The sequence below is a fragment of the Mauremys reevesii genome, linkage group 2 (assembly GCF_016161935.1).
Source record: "Mauremys reevesii isolate NIE-2019 linkage group 2, ASM1616193v1, whole genome shotgun sequence".
Classification (NCBI taxonomy): domain Eukaryota; kingdom Metazoa; phylum Chordata; order Testudines; family Geoemydidae; genus Mauremys; species Mauremys reevesii.
Window position 1 is genome coordinate 180,715,987 of NC_052624.1, and position 7,681 is coordinate 180,723,667.

Here is a 7,681-nt window from a genome sequence, read left to right on the forward strand (position 1 = left end):
TGCCTGTAAGTGTGGACAAGGTAACAATTTGCCAGGTACCCATGTCTGGTGTTTTCAGGTACAATGTTCCCATATGGCTCGGGGAATTTAGGAGCAGCTAACAGATATGTAGAACCAAGCACAAAGTGGGAGCTGCCAGGCATTACCCTCTATGTATTTAGCTCCCTAACATCTGCCTGCAATGGGGATTGCGGTGTGGCCACCCCACAGACAGAATGGATTGGTTATCTACTGCGATGGTGCCCATGCTCCAACAGGGGCTATTGGAACACAGAAAGCTTTTGTGCAGTTCCTCTTTTTCCGGGTCAGTGCTTGGTGTGACTTTTCTGATCAAGGATCCTTGCTACCCAAGGAATAGGATGTCTGGTGCCTGCATTCTCTCCCTCATCTCATTTTTCCTGCCTATACAGGCAAGAGCACTTCCTTCTATAGGGGGTGCTGGGGGGAAGGTGGCTGTGCATTCCTGTGGTGAAAGTGGAGCACAGTTATTTCACTGCCTTTCTGCAACAGTGTGAATTTGAACAGCCTCAGGGAATGCAAAAGCTCTGCATCTGTGCATCTCTAAACTGAACAAAGGTCAAAGAAAACAGCCTGTAAGTAATCAGCAAAGTCCTCTAAACACTGAGAGAATATGTAAAATAAGCAGCATTTATTCCTTTCCCTCTTCCAAAGAAAAAAGATAAACAGCCAACAGTCATCAAAATTAATCCTTTGGCAAAAAAAAAAAAAAGGTACTTAAAAAAATTAAAATAAAAATGCTACATTGTTTGCTGGCCTGTCTCCAGCAGTCTTATTGGAACAACCTCTTGCTACTTTCTTCATTGTTAGGTTTATATACTTTGTAATTGTAAACAAACAAGCCAGTTGTATGCTTTTAGATGCTCTACATAAAAAAATCAACGACAAATCATTAACTGAGTGCAGAGTTAATAGCTTAAGAATATAAAGAATAATATATTGCAACAGCAATGATAGAAAGGAAAAGATTTAAAGAGCATGGAACTATTACAACTAGTTTTGAGAGAGCTCAATGTGAAATCAACCAGAAAATGATCGTTCCATGACTATAAATACCAAGCACTAAAACCAAAACAAAGTCTCTCACATTGTGATATCCATAAATAAAAAAAAAACTTCCCCAAAAGCATTTTAAGGAAAAGTATTTAGTGTGGCTATAAAATAAAGAATTTGTTTTCCTTATATTAAGTGTAGCTTTGATTGAATCTGTAGAATTAAGTACTAATGTTATTGTAAGTAAAACACAAAGAACTGGAATTTGTGTTTGGCATATAATCAAGAAATAAGTGAGTCACAAAGTCTAAAGATGTGATATGCCTTTATATGGCTTAGTTAGGGTTACTTTTGATTCACTGCAAAATTAAAGTATTCCTTACGCAAAGAAACAAAAATCTTTCCTCTTTCAATACACACAAAGAGAAAGGCGCACAGTGCAGTGATCTGTATACATAAACTCTCTTTACAAGTACAAACAGATTAAGATATGTAACACATTTTAGTTTGGGATCAACATCTTGGCTAAGCATGTCTGACTGATAAGTAAGTTCTCAAGTAGCTTGTAGCTTACTGTAAGTATATCTCACCTTGTTTTATTTTATGTAGCTTTTTAAAATGAATCAGTTTAATACCGATGGCTATCTTTAAGCAGAGGTGCCAACTTCCCCAGTTCCTGGGGGTGGGGGGTGCTCCATCCCTGCTCTGCCTCTTCCCACCCCCACCCTGCCTCTTCCCACCCCCGCCCCTTCCTGCCCCAGCTCCTCCCCCCCCCCAAGCACTTCCTGCATGCTGCTGAACAGCTGATTGTGGCAGATGAGAGGTACTAGGAAAGGGAGGAACTGATTGGCAGGGCCTGCTGGTGAGCAGGAAGGCTGGGGGGAGCTGAACCGCAGGAATGCCAATGGGTGCTGAGCACGCACTATTTTTTTTCCATGGATGCTCCAGCCCTGGAGCACCCATGGAGTTGGCATCTATGTCTTTCAGACCTGGAGAGAAACTGACAGAACACAACCAGAGAGAAGCAGAACCCTTGTGCCAATGTTCACAATTGTATTATATATGATGTTTTACTTAAAGTCTGAGCTCCTGAAAACTAGTGATTACACAAGAATCACAGCTTTCATTTAACAGCAATAGTTGCAAAGAAAATCTGGAAAATGTGACCCATGTGCCCCCTGAAAGTTTCAAAAACCAGAAAGGAAAGAAAAAGAACCACAAATTTACTATTTTTAAAGTCTCTTGATTTTTAAGCCAATCTCGTGCTTCTTAGGAGCCTAACTCATGATTTCTTAATGTGTAGGGTTGGCAGTACTGAGACCTGTACCAAAAGAGGATGCAATAGCAACACAATGGTATTACCCAAGGATCAGATCTTGTGTTGGTGCTGAGCACACTCTCTTCCCTTTGAAGCTAACAGCAGCTGGGGTGCTCAGCACCTTGTAAATTTGGACACCAACAATTTACACTGGTAACAGTGTACTGACCTTAGCATAACAGCAGCCCACAAATTCCAGTTTGCTGAGCCTTTGGCATAGATCCAGTTTAATCTCAAACCGCTAGCTCTCACCCAAGCGTAATTCTCACACAGACACCGGGTCATTTGTTCCACAGCAGTGGCAGGATTGGATATAATGGATACATAGAGCATATTTGAGACACTGCAGGCCATGCCTCCTTCCCAAGTCTCCCAGCATCAATCAACAGGATAGATGACAAGATGGATTCCTGAGGCACCGTGCAGAAGAGATCCCCGTGGGGCAGAAGAGCAACTCCCCAAAACTATTTGCTGGGACCACCCATGTAAAAGAGGATCAAGTATATTTTGAGGTTTCCAATATATGATCAGGTAATACCAGGACTAGAGCACTAACCAACAGGGTCTAGGTTATTTGGATGATGAAATACTTAACCAGTCTAGGTATGCACATGTACCACAAATGTACCCACAAGTAATCAAGCAGCTAATTATCTTGATCTCAGAACCAATGCAGATTCATCATTTGATAAACCCAATTTGCCACCTGAAAATGATTGGGGATAAAATAAGGACTATATTTGTCTTTTCAGCATTCATGATCAACTGCATTAGCACGAAGAAAGGAAGTGAGGGAAGTAGAGAGATGACAGCCAAGAACCATTAAGAAACTTAGATGAAAGAGGAGCTATAACAGAAAATAGGCATCTTTAGTTTGTGCTGAGGACTTGTACTCAACCTAATGGAACCATCTTTGAACTCAGTTCAAATAATAGACAAGTTGTGATGGATCAGGAGTGGCATACATAAACAAACATACAATTGTATTGTACCTACTCTATGTGGTATCCTGGTGTTCACATTCATTTTTCCTTGCTAGGCATCCAGCAGCTACATTTTTGCTTCAAAGGGAACATTGTCTGCAGCTGTTGGCACTAATTAGAATTTGAAATGTAAGTGACAAGGATGTATTGGTAGAAAGCTTGTTGTTAAGACAGTTTTGGTTTGGTGGTACTATATGTGGAGCTTTAGGAATCTAGGTGGATTGTTGTGATGTTGTGAAATCAAAAATGATGCCTCAGAAGTCTGTACAGAGGATTACAGATAATTAAACTATTTTTCATTTAGGTTTAAGGGATGTGTAACTGACTGTGTTCTCAGTGTAGATAATTGTAAATGATGTAGTGTATTCAATGAAACATTCCTTCCTCGTAAACTCTGATGCTAAACTAAAATCCTACCAAGCCAGGACGTCTCAGTTTTATTTTTGTTTTGTTTTTTTAAATAGAATGAGTGGAGGAAGGAAAGTGAATCATTCGGGATTATGAATCTTTCTGCTCCTGCTGACCTGATTAAATCCACCCTTGATTAGTAGTGACCAAACTTTCTTTGCCATCTGATTGCTGTTCTGTGGCCTGTATGGAATAAATTGGTTCAGTTTCTTCTGGACAGGTTGTAGAGAATAAGGAAGATAACATCTGTACCTCAGTTTACCTGTTTGAGATTATTCCGTCTGACTACATGGAGCTGAATCAAAAAGGGCTGTTAGGAAGAGCAAGCAGGAAATAAAACAATAATCAGAGATAAGATAGTTCTGGGTAAAAAACTTCAAGGGAGCTAAGGGAACAAAGGCTAGGCCATTAATTGGGAAGGTGCTCTCTTTCTAGGCACCTGCCAAAGGTTTTGAGGCTGTTTTGCCAAGGCCAGAGACTAGAGATCTAAAGGACCATAAACACTTAAAAGCACCCCTCAGAAAAAGGAAAGGGGGAAGAGGATGGAGTTGCAAGCAGCTGCCTGAAATGAGATGCTGACAAAGAGAGACAGAAGGGCAGAAAAGGCAAGAGGGCAGTTTGGTACACACCCTGTGGGATGTGTCTGAGGCAAGACTAAGGTATGCAGACTTTTACTAGTTCTGTTTAGTAGCACACTTTGTTTTAACCCTTTTCTCTGCTTGCTATGTACTCGTGGGTAAATAGACAAGGTGTCTGTTTGGAAGGATCTTTAGTCACTTTACTTTACTTTAGTCAGCTACTGGTTACAAGCTCCTGGAGGAAAGTTTCCTGCAGGTACCAAATACAGCTGGGTCTGTCCTGTTAACATGATTGGAGATGGTGGGCTGCCACCCTAGGACCCAGTCTAAGAGTGGTAGAACCACAAGTGTTCCACCTGGAGAAAGCTGAGAGTACCGAAACCTGAAAGGTGCACTTCTAAGGGACTCTAAGAGGATATAAGGCCCTGTTCGCCTTGTAACTGTGACAGTACAGAGAGACTAGAAAGTGTTGTCTCCTGATGACCCAGTCTAATGAGAGGTGAACCACTCTGGGAAAAGCATAGGCAGAGTGTCACTTGGAAAATGTGTCCAAAGGAGAGACTGAGGAAAGAAATCACAGATGCGGTTCACCCCTGAATAGTCACACTGGTATCCACATTACAAAAATCACTAACTAACAGCTCTAGAGCTTACAGTCAAAGCTAAGGACTGCATGGGTGTGGATATTTTTCAACTACTCTCCCCTTCCTCTAGCTGTGGGGCACTTCCTCCAGGATAGAGAGGAGGTATGTTGATGGGGTACATGTGGAAGCCTGTCCTGAGGCAGCTCATGATGTTCTGTAGATAAATACAAGACTCATGAAGACTAACTTCCCATTTAAAATTCCCTGCAGCAAAAAGGCCACTTCTGGTATTTGATGTGATTTCATCTTTCAATAACAGCAACTTTCATGTCTCTACAGTCTGGAGCCTTTCTTCCAGGAGTGCTAGTAAGGGTGGTGATGATGATGGTGGTTATTTTTGTATATATCTAGACACCTACCTGTTAGGAACTGGATAGACACCAACTGATTTGCATGAGCCAATAAACAGCCATCTGATGTCTGCAGGCAAGACTCAATGACCTAGAGAAGAAAGGATACTAAACCTATTATCAGTCTCATGAGCCATCCAGACCAACAAGAGCTATTTAACACAGGCAACAATATGATGTATGTTTACAGGGACTGGATAAGTTAGTTGTGCAGCTACCTGAATAAATATAATCAATTTAGCTGTAGTACTATTAACTAAAATTAACAGAATGATATATGGTTTCATATAGTGCTATTCATGTCAAGTTATTCAAGATATCCATTGGCAAGAGAAGGTGATAAGATACTAGCAATGAGTAAATAAAACTGATTAGATTAATCCCACCAGAGCTTGACAAATTCACTGATCCACTCACCTATGGCAAGTAGGACGCTTTTCCAGGTGATAGACTTCAACTTCTGCAGAATTTCATCTTTTATTGAAAAAAGACACATACCCCCAAACACCCTGGCTGGAAAGAGAACTTTCCACATGTGAACTGATAAAGTGCTGGCTTCGTTAATGTATAAGTATCTCTGCTGCTACTCACAACTTTGGGTGCTTCTTTGAATTGCAAGTCCCAAACCCTTGTTAGTGTATTGCCCCACCTGCATGGGGTTTAAAAGAGCAACGGGAGCAGCACAAGTTGGCTGCTCAAAAGCAGCCTCATAGTGTTTAGAATTTTTTTTTTTAAAGGTATCCGAAACAGCTGCTCTGGGCAGAGTCTTGAGAATTCCAAGGATTCTGGGGCAGTTGAAGCAGGGTGAGCTGGAACCTGGGATATTTTTTTTGGAGGGGGGAAAAGAAAAAAAGCTATGGGGTAAAGCAGGTAGCAGCTTCCCCCTCAGAGTGCTGGTGTGAGCAGGCCAAACAGGCAGCAGTGGAAATGGCTAGTGGAGTCTGGAGGGGGGCTGCTCAGGATTGGGGGAGAGAGAGATAAGCCAGTAGCAAGCACGGCAACAACTGACAGCAGAAAAAAAGGATGCAGTAAGTGGGGAGCCAGTGGATGGGGGCCCTGGTAGCAGAGACAACACATAACTGCTGATAGTGGGGTGTAGACACAATTTAAAGATTTTGGTTGTATGCAGCGGGGTTCAGGGCAGGGCATATAAACCCTGGCAGAAATCAGGGGGGCACCTGACCTCACGTGTCCCTCCCACACATTGTCCACTGCCTGGCAATGGCCAGAGTGGCACCAGGAACAAAGCTGAGAGGAAGAAAGTTCAGTTCAGGAGAGAGAGCAAAGACTGATAGTAGGAACAACAGGGGTAGCCACAAAAGGGACAGTCCCTAGAAAGAGGAAAGACAGTGGTATAAGGGGAAAAGAGGGAAAGTTAAAGGAAGAACAGTGCAGTTAAACAAGAGGAAAAATAACTAAAGAGTCTCAAGTAATCTAAGAAACTATTAGAAAAATTGTGTGGCAAGTAAAGAAGAAATGTGAAGAAAATAAGAAAAAGAGAAGCAGACTTAAGAAATGAGGAAGAGTGCTGTAGCAGAAAAAAGAAAATAGCAAGGACTGTAAAACAAAGCATCCGGACAGCATCTTAAGATGCACAAGATGAAGTGACAGGAATAGAGAAACTGTCAGAGACCAAAGGGACTGTAAAACAGAAAGGAGCAGGGCAGGATAATTGTTCAGTCTTGAAGCCAACACATCTCATCAAGGAATACGTGAACTCAGAACAATAAACAAAGATTGCACATGAGGATTCCTTAAGAGACAACTAAACACCCTAAGACCTTTTCCTCCAAACTCTGGGCTTACAAAGGCTGAAAAGTGAGAAACTGAGAAGTGAATGTATAGCAGAGGGGGTTATGTTCTAGTGCATTGTATTTTCTAATTCAAAATTCTGTATTTCATAAATGTAAATATAGTTACCTATAAAGTGAGTTTAATTAATATAACAGTAGCTAATATATAGTAGATAACAGTAAAGCTACAGTAATTTACAGTGTAAGCCTAAATGGCAGTCCCTGCTAAAACAACTAACTGATTTACTTGTGATTATTCCCCACTGAATTGAGTTCTACTTCACCAACTGATTGAGATAAAACACAATTTTGCCTCTCCTTATTGTTCTGATTCAGAACACTCTCTCCATTGGGCTTATTACATTAGGCTGCTTGATAGCCTCCTATCAAAATGTCCTGTTATACTGTCCTATAGATATAAGTTTTCACCAGTTTCAGTAGGCCAAATTCTAGAGAGGCCAGTTTCAGTTAGTCTAATTCTAGAGAGAGTCTAAACTGATGTAATTTAAGACTTGTCTACACAAGAAAATGGCACCCATTTTAACTAAAGAAGTCTACTGGAAATAAGTTTAAAGTGAACCAAAGTGAGTCTGTCA

The 7,681-nt window shown here is 41.2% G+C and overlaps 1 long non-coding RNA gene across 1 annotated transcript in view; it reads right to left on the reverse strand.

Moving 5' to 3' along the window:
- LOC120396857 overlaps window positions 1–5,383 on the reverse strand; it is an 81,852-nt gene extending 76,469 nt beyond the window's left edge. Inside the window, exon 1 of the long non-coding RNA XR_005593462.1 lies at window positions 5,302–5,383. This is a non-coding gene — a long non-coding RNA (uncharacterized LOC120396857). The remainder of the gene's footprint in view (window positions 1–5,301) is intronic.
- Between the last annotated feature and the right edge of the window lie 2,298 nt (window positions 5,384–7,681).